Here is a 21,599-nt window from a genome sequence, read left to right as displayed (position 1 = left end):
GTCTACAGTCAATTGTTCATCTGTGGTTGACTTTCTACAGGTGTCATGGAATCAGCCAACAGACAGACTCTTGTGAATTGTTGAGTTGAAACAGAGACCTTTCACTAGATCAATTGTTGAGCAAATACAGGAAGGAATATATCAAACTCTAGATAGCTAAGACATCTGTTATTTCTAAAACTGAATAAATTTCCCAGACTTAATAGAATGATAGACTCTCAGTATTGGAAGGGACAGTAGCAGTCTTTGAATTATTCATCTCTTGAAACAAAAAATGTTACAGGGCAAAGACTGCTAGACTGGGAGACCTGGATTCCAGCACTGTCTCTGCCATTAACTAATTATATGACCTTGGGCCAGCTAGTTTGCTACTTCCTCCTCACATTCTATCTTTTTTAAAATAAAAGAGTTATATTAATGATTTCTTGGATCACTTTTAGTGCTCAATTCTATGATTCTGAAGTTCTAAAATCATCATCTCTCATCTTCCCCGTGAAGATGGAGCACATATGGTACTTCAGTGGGTTTCAGAGCTCATCAGTGTGGGTGCTTCTGTCCCAAGTGCACACATGAACAAAATTTAACTAATGTGGTGTCAGCAATATTTAAGATCAAAGCCATGAAAATCCAAACCAGGTTTCAGAGGAAGAAAGTCCCCTATTCTGATTGGATTCACAGGTCTTGACACAGATGGTTAGGATACAATTGAATGTTAAAGGAAGGGAGAAGGCTTCAGCTTGGGCAGTGGCATAGCAGAGCAGATCTTTGAAGTCAAGATTACTTGGGAATCAAAGACTAAACCTCGGGACTGGGGACAAAGGAATTATAATAACATCTCACACTTAACTAGAACTTTAAGCCTTATGAGGTGCTTTCCTCACAATAACTTCATAAGGTATTACAAGTATAATAATCCCCATTTTTACAAATGGGAAAACAGAAATAAAAAGGCTTTTAAAAAGTCTATCCCAGGGTCATGTAACTGTAAAGTATAGGAGATGGGGCTCAAATCTGTCTTCTATTTCCACTCCTCTTGACAGAACAGAGGCAGAGTTCACTTACAGAGGGAGCACAAGGGTTGAAGGAGCTAGAGGTATTCTATACAACATTCCTCAGAGAGATGAAAGCTTTTCTATATGAAGAAAAAAACTGCTCTGAGTCCTCTCTGAAGAATCTCAAAATAAATTCCTGAAATACAGGAGACTTTATTTGGGTAGCTAAGTGACCCAGGGAATAAAGAGCTGGGCCAGGAGTCAGGAATAGCTGAGTTTAAATCCAGCTTCAGATACTTAGCTGTGTGACCCTGGACAAATCACTTAAACTTAATTGCTTGAGTTTCCTCATCTGTAAAATGAGTTGGAGAAGCAAATAGCAGACCATTCCAAAATATTTGCCAAGAAAATCCCAAATGGGGTCAAGAAGAGTTGGACACAGCTGAATAACAATAGCAAAGGAGGGCTTCGGCAGTAGGGCTCCTTGTCTTCTCTAGCTGGCTCTTGGAAAGTCTTCAATTGCATGCATGAAGAGGTAGCATCCATTTCCATTCAAGTCATTCATTTGTATATATATTAGTATTGTATTCAGCTTTGTAATTAAGTTCAATGTTGGGTCTGCTACATTTTCTACTAACAGAGCAGGCAGGAAACATGCCTCAAATTGAGTCACACAGGTAAATAACTTCTCTTATTGGAATCATTCTCAATGTTCAGTTATAAAAGGATTCCCCTTTCCATCTCTAAACAATTTTATATGCTGCTTGGAAAAGGAAACAAATCTCTGAGAAACTCATGCTCCAAGGTGAGGAAGGCTGTGTCCAAACTATCTGTCTTGTCTCACAGCTGGGAAAACCTTTTCTTTCTGACTTCTCACAACCGTCTCCTAGCAACCAGCTGAGCCTCCCTGTTGAAGTCAGCTCTGCCTCCCACTGCTCCTTGTATGGTGTCCAAGCTCCCTTGCAGCTGCTTCTCCATTCCACATCTGCCTCTGCTTCTCTACCTCTGATGCTGTCATCTGTTGGGACTCTGCCCTCTGCTATTGCTTTCCAAGGCTGCTGTCCTCTGCTTTTCTGTCATGGGCGGCTTCTGTCTCTGCAGCTGTCATCTGCTGAAACTCCATCCACCTCCAAAGCTGATGGCTGATGCTTTGATTCTCTATGATACCAGAGGGTAAACTTTGACAAGTCATTGAACATCTGAGGCTCAATTTTCTTTTCTGCATGTTGCATCTGGTCTCCAAATGTAAGAGGAGCTCTTTGTCTATAATCCTATGACCTCTTCTCCACAAGTTGAAGCTCCAACCTTTGGTTTTATTTTCTGCTCCTTTCCACTGTCACTGCTCCCCTATTTCCTGAAGTTCTGACCAGCTCCCATTGCATCTTCTATGCTTTCTCAGCAAAAGGTAACCATTTCTTTTAGAATGAAACTGCCTACTCCTACTCCACCCCACCCAATCTTGGGCCACACAGGCTTAACCAGGTCATACATTCTTTAGTTCTTTTGATAAATAGTCCCAAAGCTTCTCTGGATCTATTTATGGAGTTCAGTTGTGATTCTTTCAGAAATCTTTCCCTGTCCCACTCTGATTTGCTTCTCTGTCATCTATTCCACTTCAAGAAGCAGATAGTTTATCTGCCAGATGATTATCTTACCCAGCTAAGTTTCCTGGAATAAGGAGATAAAGATTCCTAAACCTTTCCATTTTAAAAATTCTCTTTTCATTACGCCTCTTGACAAATAGTTTCAGGTTATATAAATTACCCAAATCCTCTGATAAACCTCCAGAAAGCATCAGAAATATTAGCATGGAAGGAGCAAATTACTTATCTCTTTGGGCAGTAACATTGCAAAGTTTTCACATCATTATGCATTTATTATGCATAGTTTACAGATGTGCATATATATACATATATGTATCTTAAATACACATACATCATTGCTGTAGCATTGCAAAGTCTTCACATCTTTATAGTACATAGCTTGCTATAAAAGGGTATATATATATATATATATATATATATATTGCTATATAAAGGTATGTATATATACATATATGTGATACTTATATTTACATTTATGTATACTTTTAGACACATACATATTGTAAAGCCTTCACATTCTTATAGATTTGTTATTCATAGCCTATTTTATAGGAATGTGTGTATATATACAAATACATACAAATATATGACTTCTGGGGGTGACGTGAAGCCAGGAAGCTCCTTGAGCTCTCCCATTTTTGGAGCTCTCCCATTTCTTGAGCTCTCAATTTCCCTTGAAAACCACATGAAACCAACATCTGAACAGTCTAGAAGGACAGAATTCATAAAGAGACAGAATGAAATAATTTTCCAGTTCAAGTTAAGAAAGGTCAGTCTTAATGGAGTGAAAGGGGTGTATGGCCCAGCTCAGACATTGTCAGGGAAAGCCAGTGAGAAGGTTTTAATCATAGCAGATCAGTAACCAAGACCCTCATCATCCTGGCTCAATAGAACAGTAGCACAGCAGACAAATGGGTAGCCTCTAGTCTCAGCTCAAAAGGCAAATTGCCAGCCAGGAAACCAGGCAACAGCAGGCAGGGCTAGGTTGGGCTATTCCCTGCTGTGAGCAAGTCACCAAACACAAGGACCTCCTGTGCTCAAAGTCAAGGCTCAAAGCTGCACACGGAAGCACCCCATATGCCCTAGGAGTAGAGTTTGACTTTAAAAGTCACAAAATTGGAAAAAAGAAAGAAAACAAGCAAGAAATAGAAAAGAACCTTGTTTGTAGAAAGTTAATATGGTGACAAGGAAAACCAAAATACTAACTCAGATGAGGACAAAATGCTCATATATGAAACCTCAAAGGGAGATAGGAATTGGTCTCAAGTCTAAAAAATACACTTGAAAGAGTTCATAAAGGATTTTAAAAATCAATTAAGAGAAATACAAGAAAAACTTGAAAAAGAAACAAGAGGTGTGCAAGAGAAAGTCAACAGCTTGGAAAAGAAAAACAATTCCTTTTAAAAAAACAATTCATCAATGCAAAAAATATGCTAAAGAAATCAATTCCTTAAAAAAATGGCAATTGTTAATGCAAAACAAATCCACTGAAGAAATAGAATTAATCAGATGGAAAAGGACATATAAAAGCTAACTGAAAAAGATCATACATTAAAATCCAGAACTAGACAATTGGAAGCTAATGACTCTATAAGATATCAAGAATCAGTCAAATAAACTAAAAAGAATGAAAAAAATAGAAGCAAATGTAAAATACCTGATTGAAAAAACAACCGACCTGGAAAATAGATCCAGGAGAAACAATTTAAAAATCATTGTACTATCTGAAAGCCATTACCAAAAAGAGAACCTGGACAACATTCTATAAGAAATCATCAAGGAAATCTGCCCTGATATACTATAACCACAAGGCAAAATAGTCATAAAAAGGATTTATCAATCACCTCCCACAAGGAAAACTCCAAGAAATATGTTACAAAACTCCAGGTCATACATAAGCATATACTTATAGTCATATACATACACATATTTATGTATGACAAAATCATGTTTGTGTTGAACCTCCACTATATTTCTCTTTTAGAGAAGAGATGATTTGGGGTTCTATTATGAATCACTACCTCTGGCAGATGCTATTTAGCTGAAAAGTCTTTGTTTGAGTGAGCCTAGTGATAATGCATCTATCTTCTGAGTAGCAGCTTACTAAGTGCAGAGTATATGTCACTAGACACATGACCTGGTTATTCATCAGTTTAACAAATATTCATGGCATTTCATGAAGGTTATCTGCTAATTTGTGGACAATTTAAAATCTACATGGATGGACTTGTCTCCTCCCTTAAAAGTCTAAAACCTAGATCCATGGTAATTGGAGTAACTAGCTGTTCATGTGTGTGCACTCAGGTGTGTGATTCCTTCTGGCTTTCCATGGAAGAGTTTGCATAGTTTCAAGCTATTAAAACTTTGGGACAACTTGCATATAATCCCATGAGAATGGTGTAGAGAGTAGCCAAAAGTAGGTGGGGCATGGGCACCACCCTCTGGAAGAGAATTGAATTATAGACAGTATCAAAGCAGAGTTGCTTTTCAGAAAGCTGGAACTTCAGAGGACAAATAGGATTGTGACAAATTCACCACCTGCAGGGACTGAAAGAGGGCTCTAGTAGAGTAGGGGAGAAAGGATACTGAAGGAAAACAATAACTTATAACATCTTCTGGGAGAGAAGGACACATGGGAAGTGTCTAGATCATGGAGTGCAAACAAAAACTAGTTACTGCCAACCAAAGTTCAGTCCAGGGAAGTGATATGCCAAAGAAATGGTGTATATCTTTATCTGATGGTTGTTTATTAGGGTATTATTATTACATGGGCATTCAGGTATGAATCTTGTCTGTATCTACTAACTTTGAAATGAAATGATTCAGTTCTTGAGCTTTGTTAACCTGTGTGCTTGAAAGGGGAAGATGGCAACTTCAGTTAGAAGTTATTATTATTAGATATAAATATTTTAGATAATATTAGATATAAAATTTCCCTAGACTGGTGCAGCAATCCTGAGAAATGAAGTTTTTTCAGAGTGTATCTGGGTCTTTTGTGTCAGAAAGGAATCTTTGAGATAAGTATAAACAAAAATAAAAAAGAAAAGGTCTATGATCTCATGGAACAAAGGAACTGAAGTCTAATAGGGACATGGACACATATATAGATAATTGAGATACAAAAGAGGTGAGTAGGAGAAGAGGCATCTTTGGCTTTGAAGGAACAGAAGTAAAGTAGTTGATAGGAATGTGCTAGCTCCCTTTTCAAAAGAGAGAATCATAACATCTACCTTACAGGGTTTGTTGTGAGGATCAAATGAGATAGTATTATAAATAAATATTTTTAATATTAGCACAGTGCTTATCACATAGTAGGTACTATAAAGATGATAATTATTTTTATTATTATCAATGCTACATGAGGATATTTGATATGATAGGGACATAGCACTGAAAAATTCTATTTTTTTTTATTTTCTTCTTGTTCAATATCTTTCAGGATCTATAAGCCTGTGGTGAAGAGAGTAGGGCAAAAGAAATTGGGCATTATCTTTAAGTTCTTTAAGTTATTGCTTCCCCCCCCCACCCCTAAATAGCAACGGTTCTTTCTAAAACAAATAACTTTTGGCATCAAAAAACTTCAAAGATAATCCACCCCAGTCAGTCTAGTGACCTTTGATCAGCAAGAGCTCTGGGAAGTTGGCTCCGAAATATTGGGGTTTATTCCAAGGAACTGAATTGTCAGGAGATGAACAGTGAGGGAATCCCACAGTGCCAGAGGAGAAAACACTTTGAATAAAGGATAGTTGTTCTTGAGGTGCTCTTGGGAGCTGTATGTTCTACAGAATAATTACCATCCTCTCTACACCGTTCTCATAAGATTATATGCAAAGTGTTCCAAAGCTTTAATACTTTGAAACTACACAAAGACTTTTGAAATACTTTGTATGGAAAGATAAAAGAAATCAGTCTTCTAGAAGATGACATTCAAGCCCTTTGCCAAAGAAACACATTAGCCTGGCCTATATGGAATAAGCCCAGGGGTTCCAGATCTGTCAGAATCCCAGGCTCTCTCTAAGTATTGTCCATTGTAATCTTCAGACACAATAACATGATTCACAATTTCATAGGATTTAAAGATGAAAGGAAACCTTAGATATCTATTAGTCCAGGGATTCAGAACCTTCTTTGAGTCATGGATACCTTAGGTTAAGCCTCTGGACTCCTTAAATAGGATGAATAAAATAAATACATATTTTGCATCAAGTGCATGACACAAATGTGTAAAATGCATAAGATTACAAATAACACCAATTCTGTTGAAATACACTAATAAAAAAACACCTGAGCCTCAGAGAAGGGAAGGGACATGTCCAAAGTTAAATAGGTAATAAGTAGCTCAGCCAGGATTTGGTTCCTTTTTCTCTCATTACAATCTAGTCATCTTGGAATCCAGAATAAAGGGACACAGTAATTCTCCTAATTAGAACAGAACCTTTTTTCCCCTTCCCTTGCTCTTCACATATCTCAGGGTGTTCATCACAACCTGAGGAATGAGAAGGGCTGGAACACAGAGGGAAAGATTGCTTGGGAGGTGTCATACGCATACAGAAAGAGAAAAAAGAAATTAGTAAAGGACAGGATATTACAGAAAAAATTGACATCTATTTCAGGTTGAAAGAGATGGTGGTTGAATTATCTGATTTGTGCCAGTAACATTTTCAAAATTAAAATGCTTCCTTTAGGGAAGGATGCAAACTGATAGGGTATGCCTGTCAATTCCTTCATTTCATTGTTTCCCTTTCTTTGTATTTCTGAATGATGATGATAATGATAGAAACAAAGAATCTATTAAGCCTGCCTGACTTCTCTCTGTCTCTCCTCCCACCTCTTGTTCCCTCTTTCTGTCTCCTCAAATCAGAAGCAAGGGCACAGATCATAAGATGTGAGGAAGCAGAAATGAAGCTGTGAATTCTCTCTTTCAGCAAGGTATTACATGCGAGTCAGGCATTCTTCATTCTGCAGACTGATCAAGGAGAGACACATAATTACCCCTCGGGCATTTGAAATGCTGGTGAAATGCTTTTATTGGTAAAAACCTTCTAGTTCTAAGCAGGATTAGGCATGATTGGTGACCACAAACAAGGAATGAGCATTGTACCAAGAGCTGACATTTGTTGTGAGAGGGATGTGGGCTACACTACATCTCAAGGCATATATCCTATAAACTCGATTACCCTCGCTGCCAGTTCCAAAAGTCCCAAGACTATTGTCCTCTCTTTGAACCTGCCTTTCCCCCCAACATAGATTATCCCATCAAGTCTCTTAGCCTGAGAACTCACATCATATGGGATACTTAGGTATCAGCCAAAAAAGCAATATATCTATTATCTTTCCCCTCTTCTTTCTCCTGCCCTTCCTTTTGACAGTCCTTATTGACACTGGAATCCTCTTAGATTGTTAACAAACTCACATTGGTTCTAAACCTAATTGTTGCATTCTTCTTAATCTTTTGGTTCTCCATGACATCAAAGACATGTCTCTTCTTAGAACTTTCTTCAAGATTTATAACCATTTTTCTCCAAAGGTAGATCTAAGGCAGAGCAAATAGAGCTTTGAACCAGGTGCTAAAATTTAGAAGGGTACTACTTTTTCTTCAAATTGATAGCCATAGATAAAATTTCTATTTATATTAAACATAAAAATAGCCAAACCACAAAGGTCATTGTCCTTCTGATATCCCAAATCATTTATTAAATACAGACAAGATTTCCTCCTTGACTACCTACTTGAATAACAAAGGCTTCTGTTAAGATGATGTTCTTTTTTGTTCTAGAAGCACATTTTAGAAAACTCTTGTATTCACAGAAATCATGCTGCAAAACTCTTTGGAGACAAAACCCTCAGCAAACTCAAGTTACAATAATGATTCGGATCTTCATTGTCAGTTGCTGCTCTAGTCTGCTCCAAAGTTGATCTTTACAAATGAACTGGTCTTTGGAATTCAACAATCTAAGCTGTGAAGATCATTACTATAAAGCATTCTTCCCTCTTCTCCCTTCATTCGTAGCAAGTCCTGGGAAAGGAACTGGTTTCTGACAAAAAATTTTGCCTTCCAGGCACTCAATTTTCAACATTCCAGTGACTAGAAGGGAAGATTTCATTAAAAAAACTTCTCAAGACATCTCAGCAAAAAGAGAGACTAGAATAACAAGTGGGAGGTGGCTCAAAAAAGCCCAGAGTGAAGGAAAGAGGAGTTGAAACGATTGACAACTGGGGACACAAATTGAGGAACCCATTCATCCAACTATTTGCATCTCTGGCCTCCCCTCTGCAACAGTTGCCAACATCTTTCCTTGGACTTGGGTTCTTTTCCCAGCCTGGATACCACCAACTATGTCTGTCTTCATTTTCTGCTATCATAAGGTGGAGGGAAAATTTTGTCCTGCTTTTTCCTCTCTGTCCCTCTTTTATTCTTCAAAAGGGTCAAGATGGAGCGTGCTGGTGGGTCATGGCTATGACGGACAGGTAGTGACACAAACCAGACTCTCTGTGGCGACAGGCTGCCCCTCTCCAGTTGTCTACTTTACCCTACCATAGGTGACTCACAGAAAAGTCAACCATAATTGAGGAGGTCATTGTACTTGAGAAGTAGTATCCTGAGGCCTTTCTACATTCCAGATGAGTTTTTTCCTTACCTATCCTTGTCCAGTTCCTCTCTCAAAGCTAGATTTATGGTCTATTCTTAGGCTTCCTCTCTCCTTTCTTTCCCCATCTCAGAAGCCTGAATTATTAGTTTGGATCTATATTTCATGAGTTGCAGATGAGGAATCTGAGACCCATAATATGAATAGTATGCAAAAAAAGATGGATTTGCTTGGGGTTACACAGTATCAAAGCTGGGATCTTAATTTCAGATTTTCTTTAAATTAAGCCCTCTTTTCACATTATCACATTATCACAATAACACAGTCAGACCTCTTTTGTTTAATTAGACCCTAATCTTGGCCCTCCTTAGATAGTCCTTTCACTATGTTGCCCAGTTTCCTTTCCCTGAAAGTAACTTTTTATCAAGAGCTACCACTGGAGCCAAGTTTCTTTACGGAAACCTTCCTTCTTCATCTGAATGAGGGAATGTATCAGCTTGTGCTACTTGACCCTTATATGTGAAGTGTGTAACGATTAGCATAATATTTTTTGGCAAGTTTTGGGGCAAAACCAGCACTTGAAATAAAGTGAACAAAGTTCATTACACCTCTTGGAAGTAAGTTTCGATGATTTCATTATTAAGCAGTTATTTAGGGGTTATTTCCTATATTAGTCATGTTGTGAAAGAAAAATCAGAAGAAAAGGGAAAACCACAAGAAAGAAAAAGCAAAGAGAAAAAAGATACAAATGGTATTAAGCAATTATTTTGAATTCATATTATTGGGTTCATAGTATTCAATTAATTTTGACTGTACATGATATTTTCATTATAGTTACTATGGTTATTATAATGCTAGTGTAGACCTCAATTGTCTTTCCCTTAATTTCCTTTCCTCTCACACAACTAGTGTAATAACCTAGTTTTTGCCTCATCCTCTCCCATTTACCCTGCACAAGACTTCCAAACTGATCTTTCTAATTCCCAAGTCTGACTTTGTCACCCTTCTGCTTGGATGTTTTCCTTGGTTCTCAGTTGTCTATCAAATAGAGACCCAATAGCTACCAATACTAAATCTAACTCCTTAGTTTGGAATTCAATTTCATTTTATTCTTCCTTCATACTACTATCTCTGACATATCTTTCCTTAATAAATGCTTATTGCTTGACAACTGGTCTCCCCAAATCTCCCTAAGTTTGCTTTCTCTGAGAATGCTCACGTTGTTCCTGATGCCTAGAATGAGCATCTCTGCAAATTCTGGCAGGCTATTAAAACTCATTTAGCTCAAATTGCCTCCTCGAGCACAGACTTCCCTGATATCCCTAATCACAAAGGATTTCCTCAGTTTTCCCTTTAGGTATGCACTTTTCAAAAAATATAGAACTGTGGTTTCATTGATACAGGAAACTTCCAATGAAGAGACTGACAGATAAGTACCAGTAGTGCAGTTTATAATCATAGAGACTTATCTGGGACACCGAAAGATTAAGTGACTTGTCCAGTATATATTAGAGGCAGGAATTGAACTCTGGTCTTTCTGCCCCCAAGAAAGCTCTCCATCCACTATTTTATGCTTCCTCTCAAATAATAAATGGACATTTATTGTTATCATGGAAGAACTTTTACTCCATTGTTATTTATGTACATTGTCTTTAACTCCCTCATTATATAAGCTTCATGAGGGCAGGGATCATATCATATTTATTTCATATTTATCTCACCTAGCAATCAACCAACAAACATTTCTTAAATCGTTGTTAAGTGCCAGGCATTGTGATGCGCTTTGGGGATCACATACAAACATATGCACACAAATGGAAATACCTCTTGCCCAAAGAAGTTTACATTCTAGCTGAGGAGCACCTAGCTGAGGGCACAATAGATGATTGCCAAATTGTATTTGTTAAAATAATCATCATAGCATCTTCATTCTGCCCTGGGGAAATGGTTAATGACAGAATGGAATCATAGATATAAATCTGGAAAGAATCTCAGAAGCTATCCAGTTCATCCCTCTAATTTTGCAGATGAGTAAACTGAGTCCTAAAGAGCTATACTCATCTACCCACGTAAGTGATATAGTATCAGAGATAGTGTTTGTACCCAGGTCCTCTGACTCTTTCCACAAAGAGTGGAAAGGAGATTTCTTTGTATCTCCTAAGTTTTCTAAGGCCCAAAAGAACCATTCTATACAAGCTCAACTTACTGCAAACTCCAATGGCCATTATCAACTCTTGGAGAGACAGCATTCTTTAGTTCAATGAACCAGACTCTGTAGTTTCCAGGCTCACAGTGGGATGGAGAGTCAGGCCCCTTCATCTGTCTCTGCTTCCACCAGCACCTTCCTGTTTCCTGGGCTCTCAGCTCTTAACTGTGGGAGAGGAGGCACTATTGTCAAGCACTTACTAACATCAGTGCCTAATAACAAATACATACTTGTTCTCTTTGAAAAATTGGACTCTCTGATGGAAATGATCTTTCTGACTACAAATGCTCAAAGTGATGGCTTAATGGATTCTGGCCAGGAACTCTGAGGTCACTTTGTTCCAGTTTATTTGTACTGGAGAGGAGCATGTAACTTCTCACCATCTCTTAACAATTACCTGAAGGATAATTGGGTTACATCTCTTCAGGAGAATGTTGAAGGGGATTCTGGGAAAAAGAGTGTCACAAACAAAATGTCCAAAATCAGTACTGTTTATTTCTACTCAATTTTCTATGTGCAGTCTATAGAACTCATCCAAGGGGAAGCTCTTACCACTCTCTATCCGCCCCCTTTCCCCTCCCCCCCCAAAAAACCCCAACTCTTTCCCTTCAGATTACTCTTGCAAAATCAAACAATCCTCCCCTTGGTTTGTCTCTGATTATGAAATTTCATCACCCCACTAGATTCAGAATCTTTAATCTGAAAGTTACTTTACAAATCACTGAATGATGATTAAACTAAGGTCTAAAGAGGGGAATTGATTAGCAATACAGTAGGAGTATTGACTCTCTAGTTGTGAGATCTGCATTTCAATGAAGCCTCTAATAGTCATTGTGTGACACTGACCAAGTCACTCCACCACCCTGAGTAACAGCTTCCTCATTTATGAAATCAGGGGATTGGACTAGGGTCCCTTCCAGCTGGAAATCACTAATGCTTTGAAAGAGGTCACACAAGGAATTAAAGACAGAACCAGCCTCCAGATTCAGATTTCCTGGTTTCCAGATCTAGAATCTTTTCAACAAACCTTGTGTTAATAATTGCCCTTTACTTTGCAAATACTCCTGGGAATCTGATTAACATGTTAGCATGAATCCTTTTTTCTATTGATATTATAGGAAGGAAAGCATGGGGGTGGAGAGGTTTGGGAATGTTGGGAAAGGGGCATAGAAATAAAAGAAAAAGCTACAGAAGAAGAAATAGGGATTACAAAACAAATGGCAACATTGGTTAAAATTGGCCTTGTTTCAATAAACTAACAAATATTTATTAAATACTTAAATATCTTGGGCAAGGTACTATCCCAGGCATGGGCTTTGCAAGTGCAAAGAATGAAACAATACCTGTTTGCAATAAACTTACATTTTGATAGGGAGGCAATGGATAAAAATGCATGAAGCATAAATACAAAATTCATAAATATAAATATATATATAAAGTAAATAAACACAAGGCAGTATGGGAGGAAGGTCAATAGCAATTGGGGGTGGGGGGCATAAATGAAGTCTTCATGCAGAAGTCAGTGCCTGAACTTCAACTTAAAAAAATAAAGAAACTTTATGAGGCAAGGTAAGGAAGGAGTGATTGGGGATGCACAGCACAGAAATACAAGGACGAGTGACAGAGTGTCAGATAGGGAAAAGAGGAATAATATTTAGTGAGACAGGATATATAGATTAGGGCATGGTTGACATAAGACTCTAAAAGTTGAATATAGTTTATATTTTAACATAAAAGCAACAAGAAACCACTAGCATTGGTTGAATAGGAGACTTATTCAATTGCTTTGTAACAATGTAGGATAGTCTGGAGTGGTAGGTTACTTGAGGCAGGAAGACCAATTGGGAGATGGATATAGTAGTCTAAGTGGAAAATAATTCAGGACTTAAGGTGGTAGCTGTGTGAGTGAAGAACAGTTATGATTTGCCAGTTGACATGATATATGCGGTGTGAGACAATAGAGTTTGGGAGAATGCCAAGATTTCTAGGGCTTGAATGAATTGAGCAAAACACAGGTTATGGTGGCACTATAATGAAAATGCTACCTGATCAGTGGGTCCAATGAACAATGATCGAGACAATTCAGTCTTTAGCTGTCTCTACCTAGTACTGCAACTGACCATTTCCTGGATCTGTTTTGGGCTTTTTCTCCCCATATTCTTGATGGCCAATATGAATTGACTAGATGGTAATTTCAAGTATTACTCAGCACAGCAATCCTTGCATGAACACTCTATCCAGACCAGGAATTAGATACAACCATATCTTTTTTGTCACTCATATAGTGAATAAAGTGTGGTATAGTGAATGAAGTGTTAGCTTGAGTCAAGAAGACCAGAATTCAAATCTCCCTTTGGATATTTGTTAGTTCCGTGATCATAAGACAGATCCCTTAAACTCTGTGTCTTAGTTTCTTTTTCCATAAAAGGAGGATGATAACCCTTGTGTTACCTACACCTTACAATTCTTCCCCTCATTGATACTGGCTACCTGATTCTTGGCAAGACATTAAAAATTGCAGAGAAGATGCCAGCCTGCTTTGGTAGGCAGTTTTTTAACCAGGGAGTTCCCTATATCATTGAAATTATAGGTATAAACCCTAGTCCTATTGTCTACTTCACTGGGGTACTTTGAGGATTAAATGAGAAAATGTCTATCAAGTCCTATATAAATGCCAGTTGTTATTTCATGAATTCTGTGACTGAGGATGCTGAGTATAGACCACTAAAACCATCCTCCTTCTACTGTACAGGGTTGTACTTTAACTAACATGTATAGAAAAGTATCTTTTCACTATACTCATAGAAAGACCTTTAAATTATTTCTATAGTAGACAGAATGCAGCAATAGCTAAGCTGGAATTTACGTAACGTAAAACTTGTGAAATTTCATTTATTAGTATTTCATTTGATCCTCATAGCAATCACATGGGGTAAATATGATGATTATTATCCCCATTTTAGAGTTGAATAAACTGAGGCTGAGAGAAACTGTGATTTACCCTAGGACAAACAGCTAATAAATGTGAGGTGAGATTTAGACTTAGGTTTTCCTTTCTCTAAATCCAATGCTTTTATCCACTGTACCCATATAAATTCCATGAATGTAGGGACTATTTCATTCTTTGCATTTATATCCCCAGTGTATAGCATAATATTTAGTATGTAGTAGGTGCATCAGACTCCATCAGAGTCACAGCAAAGTTTTGGCAATCCATCTCATCAACACCTTCAACACTACCAACAAACACTTCTGATTCTGTGTCTGAGTCACTGAATCTGATGCTAAGCAATAAGACATTGCCTTAATTCTCATCCTGAAAACTGCTTTATCTAGTTGGGAAGATAAAAACCTACCCTAATGAAAAGTTTCCATATCCAAAGATAAGGCAGAACAAATAAAAGAGACTGTATGGGTAGTAAATGTTTTACAGAGTTAAGAAGGAAAAATAATCATTTATGACTGAGTTGGGCAGGAAAGCCTTTAAAGAAGAGGTGGAACTAAATCTGACCTATAAAAACTGCTTGGGATTTTGTTAGAGAGATGTTCGTAAAAGGGAGAGAAACAATGTGAGAAAAAACTGTGAAAGCAAAAATGTATGAGATATTCACAGAACAAAAAGCAGATTAGTCTGGGTAGAATGTAGAGTTTATTTGGGAGAACAATGAAAGATGAAATTGGAAAGGAAAATTGGGACCAGCTTATGCAGTCCTTTGAATGCCAAACTAGGGAGTTTAGACCAAAAGTAATGAAGAACCAACAAACATTCTTGAAGTCAAGAAGCATTTATTAAGCACCGACTATATACAAGACACTGTGCTAAGCCCTGAAAACACGAAGACTGTCCCCCCCCAAAAAAACCACAAAAATCCAACCAAACAACAACAAAAACACCAGTCACTGCTTTCAAATAGTAATCTTGGATGCTTTTGGAGCTATGTTTTGGGAAGATCAATCTAGTTAAATGTATAGGATAGACTGAAGGAAGGATGGTGTTAAAAAAAAAAAACTATTGCAATAGTACAGTAAAGAAATAAAGACTTGTATTAAGTCTTTATTATATATGTTCTAAGAACTATCTATTAGTGAAATATGTTGGAGATAAATTTGCCAATGATTAATTTGCATGTGTAGAAAAACATATATTGGACATTCTATCATGTTAAACTGGAAGTCTACTTAATCTCATCTCTTTTCCTTTCCTTCTTATTCTGCTTTCCCAAACGATACACTCCTGTGTTGTGTGATTTGAGGCAACAAAAGGACTTTCCCTTTTATTTTATTTAAATCCCCTGTCAACCTTGTTTTGGGAGTCACTCTTTTTATTAAGGCATTATATCTTGAGAAGGCTCCCATTTGGGGTAGCTTGAGTCATTAGCAGTTGTTAATAGATGAGCATGATAAAAACTCATTTCTATAGACTTTAAGGTTTCCGAAGCACTTTTCTTTAAGTTTCTGAGATTGGTAGAATAGGTATTATCCTTATTCTGCAGACTGAGGTTCAGACAAATGTAGTAATTTGCTCCTGATCACGAATAGCTAAGAAATGGCAGAGGCAGTAATCCAACCCAAGGCTTTCCTGATATAAAAAACCTAGTGTTTTTCCTTCCTATAGCAAGTCAGTTCTAGCATAAGGTGATTTCTCATATTATCAAAGCGCCACTTACTGGGTATAGAAAGGAGAACAGTGTGGGAAGAGTAAGATTTAGAGTATTGAGTACCCTTAAAAGATGGATTAGGTGAAGAAGTAGAAGTGGGTGGGTAGAGGGGGGTGGTCCCTGGGACCTCAGAAGGAGCTTTGTATTTGAGGGGTTGAGGCTGAGAAATGATGGGACAGTGCAAGGGGAGGTCACAGCCTTTCCCTCTTGCCACCAAGGCCACAGATTGGCCATCAGAGTAACTGTCCTATTTTCCTAGCTATAATGATACTGATTGGTGATGAGCCAGCCATTGAAAGAGGACAAAGGAATGCTAGTTGATATTGAATGTGCCTTCTCTGTTCCCTCCCCTCTGCTAAGTAAGCACAAGAAGTGGGTTCAAGGAAGCATCTTCCAGTGAGAAGTACGCCCTGGAAAAGTCAGAGTAATTATCATCAATATGAAGTCAGTTGAGTACTGCTTAATGTCTCTTCTACCACCCTGTAAGTACCTGGTGATGATGAGGAAGAAGAGAAGAGGCTCACATAGGGTCTTTATCCCCCCCCCCCCCCCCCCAATAACTAGTATTCAGTCATGCTGTGGCTCACATGACTCAGGTCTAAGTTTTCTGCTTGAATTCAATCTGTTTCTGAATAAACACAATGGGAAGTGTCCTAGAGTTCAAGAGATGGAAACTCACATTCAAACTTAGTAGATTTGGGACATTAGGCAAATCACTGCTTCTCCATGAGCCTTATTTTGTCTTCTATAAAAATTAGTGGATAGCACTATATGAGGTCTAAGAACCTTTCCAGCTCCAACATTCTATGTGCTAAGATCTTTTCTAGGACTACCCTTCAATATTCTTAGCTACCTTCTAGTTTATGTTTTGTGTCTAGTTTTGTCCCAACTACCCTACTTCATGTACTAAGGCCCATTCCAGGTCTGATTTCCTATGTTTAATTTTCTAAGGTCCTACTCAGTTCTAGCATTACATGCCTGATTCCTCAGAACTCCTGTAATAGTTACTATCTGCCTCTCTCTTAGTATGAATTACCTTTTAAAGAAAATAAATAGTATTTCATTTTTTCCATTACATACAAAGACAATTTTTATTTTATTTTATTTTTGGTTATACATGTATATTCATTATATATACTTTCCATATTAGAAAGGTTGGGAGGAAAAAAAAACAGAACAAAAGGGAAAAAACACGAAAAGAAAGAAACAAAAGAAAAAAAAGTGAAAATTGATCTACATTATCCATCTCCATAGGTCTCTCTCTGAATGTGGATAATAACATCAAAAGTTTATCGGATTGCCTTGGATCACTGAATTGCTGAGAAGAACCAAATCTACCACAGTTGATCATCACATAACTTTTTGTTGCCATGTACAATGTTTTCCTGATTCTGTTTGCTTCACTCAGCATTAGTTCATGTAAATCTTTTCCAGGCTTTTCTGAAATCAGTCCGCTCATTATTTGTTATAGAACAATAATATTCCATTACATTTGCATACCATAACTTATTCAGCCATTTCCCAACTGATGGGCATCCACTCACTTTCCAATTCTTTGCCACTACAAAAAGGGCTGCTACAAACATCTATGCACATGATCTTTTTGGGATACAGGCCTAGTAGTGGCCCTGCTGGATCTAAGGGTGTACACAGTTTTATAGACCCAAATTTTTCTCCAGAATGGTTGAATCACTTCACCAACAATGCATTACTGTCCCAGTTGTTTTTTTTTTTCAACATCAACATTTATCATTATCTTTCCCTGTTATCTTAGCCAATCTCAGTGGTATGAGATGGTACCTCAGAGATGTTTTAATTTGGATTTCTCTAATCAATAGTGATTTAGAGCATTTTTTATATGACTATAGATGACTTTAATTTCTTCATCTGAAAATTGTCTATTCATATCCTTTGATCATTTATCAATTGAGAATGACTTGTATTCTCATAAATTCGATTCAGTTCTCTCTATGTTTTTAAAATGAGGTCTTTATCAGATATAGGAGATGTAAATTATTTTTCCCTTGATTTCTGCTTCCCTTCTAATTTTGGCTACATTGCTTTTGTTTGTACAAACTCTTTTTTAATTTAATGTGACCAAATTATCCATTTTGCATTTCATAATGTTCTCTAGTTCTTCTTTGACCATAAATTCTTTCCTTTTTTAAAGATCTGACAGCTAAACTATTCTTGGTTCTCCTAATTTGCTTATGGTATCACTCTTTATGCTTACATAATGTACCCATTTTGACCTTAATTTTGTATGGGTGTGAGATGTCTGTCTATGCTAAGTTTGTGACATACTATTTTCCAGTGTTCCCAAAATTTTTTATCAGATGGTGAGTTCTTATCTCAGAAGCTGGAGTCTTTGGGTTTGCAAACAGTAGATTACTATAATAATTAATTATTGTGTATTGTGTACCTAGGCTATTCCATTGATCCATCACACTATTTCTCAACCAGTTGTTTTTGCTGATTGGTGTTTTATAATAGAAGTTTAGATTTGGTATTGCTAAGCCACTATCCATTGCATTTTAAAAAATTAATTACCTTGATATTCTTGACCTTTCATGAAAACAATTAAAATTCATTAAAAAATTTTTTTGAGTATCAAATTTTCTTTCTACCTTCCTAATCTTCCCTCTCCCTAAGATGATAAGCAATTTTATGTAGATTACATAAGTACAATCATGTAAAACATTTCCATATTATGTTATGTTGTGAGAGAAGAAACAGACCAAAAGCAAACACACACACACACACACACACACACAAATACACTCACAAAAGAAAGTGAAAATCATGTGCCATCAGTTCTCTCTGGATGTGGATAGCATTTTCCAACATGAGTAATGGATCATTGTATTGCTGAGAAGAGTTAAGCAGGAAAGTTTCATGGTCCTGACTAGAGACTGACTGTATGCTTCTGGAGTACAAGAAATGTGTCTTATACTCCATTCAGACAAAAATCTGATCCAGTGCTAGTACACGGTCTGTGCCCAACTCCCATCTGTTATTTAAAAAGTTAGCAAAGTTCTTTGTTTTTTTCCATATATGTAAAATGATTTTTAATATTTATTATGTGTAATATAAAATAGTAATTATATTCTTATAATGTAATAACATTTATAATCATAATTGCTAAGTGTGCTTTAAAAAAACTTTGGTCTGTTTATGACTATATGCATTATGCATGTACATGTATCTATCACTCATATTTACTGTGTATCTATGCCTTGTACATATATACTTGTATGTATGCGTTCTTGTGTTTTTATTTGGTTTTGATCTGATTCAACAAATAAGGGTTCAGCAAATGTTTGAAGTTCATGGTTCAGTTCAAGTCCCTTTTGAGAGCGCAGAAAGAGAAGGTTTCTAGGACCCAGCTAGTTTGGTCTTCTTCAGGCTCTTCAGAGTGATTACAGGGTGGGAGGTAGGATTCTGGGTTTAGTGGTATGTATGAATGAGAGGGAGAGAGAAAATCTGAACTGAAAAGACTTGTGGTAGAATAGCTCTGCCGTCGCCAGGCAACTGACCTGACGCAACCAAAAAAAAAAAGTCCCAAAAAAAAAAAAAAAAAAAAAAAAAAGAATAGCACCGCGAATTCACAAGAGTATGGGAGAAAAGGGAGGGAGTGAGAGGGAGAGGGAGAGGCAGCTACTGAGACAGTAACCAAGAGGCTAGGAAGCAAGTAAAACCACACCACAAATAACAAGTTGGTTGTATGGAGGAAGAAGACTGAGAAAATATGCCTCTGGAATATTAAACGGGATGGCCTCATCTCTGTGTGTGTGTGTGTATGTATGCGAGCCCCGGGCACTCTGATATGTGGATGTGTACAGCAGACAGAGGAGCAGGACCTGAGACTTCTGCTGCCACTGGCATTTGAAGGACCTTGATCCCTCCTCCGGGTGAGTTTCCCCCTCTGAACATCCTCCTCAGACAGGTTCCATTTGGAAGAGTTTGAGATAGAGGTTTATCGTGAAACTGAACAAAGCTACAGCAAATATTCTTATGGGAAAATGATTTCGCTTTGGCAGGGATGGGAGAGGACAGCCTGAGATTGTATGGGACTTTTTTTTTTCCTGTATATCTTGGTTTTCTTAGCTTCTCAAGCATCATTTACCAAAACTGAGTTGGAAGGGGGAGGGGAAAAGGGAGAGAAAGAACAATAGCAACCCCCCATCCTAAAGTCTCTCTCAGTAGTGTCTCACAGACCTATATGTGATTAGATTAACATACACAGCTAATAAAGAGAACCACGTGCCCAGAGGAAAGTGAGTTGGGGGCTGATGACTCATCTCCTTTTCTTGACATCATTTAATATAGGAGGGGAATCCCTGAGGATAGAAAGGCTAGATGGTTTGGTGATTAGAGTTGGACAGTTTGGTACCAGAATTATTTCCCTAACTCTATTCCCAGATGTCATGGCAGGGTATCTAACCCATGTGTATCCCAGGCACAAGGAAATGAAAGTTTCTGTTAGTAACTTCATCAAACAACAGCTCAGAGTCCAGGAGCCAGAGGGTCAAAGCTGATGTATGAGAGGCAGTTGTTCTTCAGATAGCACATTGCAAGGTCAATAACTGAAGTTTTCATACTTATGAGTGCTTGAGAGCCTAAGACAAAATCAGAAACTTCTCACCCTAAAGGAACCATGAGACTTTGCCTAAGTCATAAGCATAGGAGTTTCCTTAGTTTGGGCCTTTTTTTTTAAACCAAAAAATTCCTGTTGCTTCTTTTTGGTTATTTTTGTTCTGAATGATGCTTAGACCCAAATGGGCTTGTGGTCTTTGGTTATCACTGAGCTGATCAGCACAATGTCTGGCACATGGTAAACCCTATTGGTTATTCAATGATTATGCAAGGCAATTTAACTCTGGGTTGGTGGTAAACAGATCCCCCACTCTTTTCTTGATTCCAGACCTCAAGCAGTCTCCCAAACCAAATTTCTCCATAAACTCCTAGTAAGCTTCTGGATAAATATGACACCCCTCTCTCCCAATGATTGCTTTGGAAAGTACCTTGTCAGCAAGAACTTATTCCAGATCCTACTGACTGAAGGAAGCAGGGATGAGTTGGCTTACAGGGACAGTTTCTCCTTTGATCTGTTGAAGCCAGTTCCTATTAACCCTTCATCCATAAGCCAAAAATATGGAGAAAGCTGAACAAATTCCTGGGTAATAAAGGCAGATGTGGTCATCTTTAGTTTGGAAGCATTCCACATTGTAGAAGTTATGGGATAAGGGTCTGTGGCTTCTGCTGCTGTTGGGTTTTTATTGTTGTTGGTTTTTTGTTTTGTTTTGTTTTAAAAAAAAATCTCTACATAGCTGTCTGAAGTTATTCTCAGAGGGAAATACTGACTTTCTTGTCCCTGGTCCTGTGACTTGAATTTTCTACTCAAGCAGCACCCAGGGGGTAACTTCTTTCCATTTTCCACTCTCTTTCCTTGGCTCTCACAAAATGATCTCACAGAGTCATCTCTTGGTTGAATCTGGATCTTTTTTTCTCAGAAACTTAAAATACTTTGGGATAGAAAAAAGTAACGACTG

At 37.6% G+C, this 21,599-nt stretch overlaps 1 protein-coding gene across 1 annotated transcript in view; it reads left to right on the top strand.

The window, feature by feature from the left end:
- The first annotated feature begins 19,301 nt into the window (after positions 1-19,301).
- The window catches only part of FAM167A (family with sequence similarity 167 member A), a 54,077-nt gene continuing 51,779 nt past the window's right edge, over positions 19,302-21,599 (top strand). The window contains exon 1 of the mRNA XM_003757928.4: positions 19,302-19,958. The gene's annotated coding sequence lies outside the window, so the exon portion shown is untranslated. The remainder of the gene's footprint in view (positions 19,959-21,599) is intronic.

This window comes from Sarcophilus harrisii, chromosome 2 (genome assembly GCF_902635505.1).
Source record: "Sarcophilus harrisii chromosome 2, mSarHar1.11, whole genome shotgun sequence".
Lineage (NCBI taxonomy): Eukaryota > Metazoa > Chordata > Mammalia > Dasyuromorphia > Dasyuridae > Sarcophilus > Sarcophilus harrisii.
This window is presented reverse-complemented; position numbering and strand designations above follow the sequence as displayed.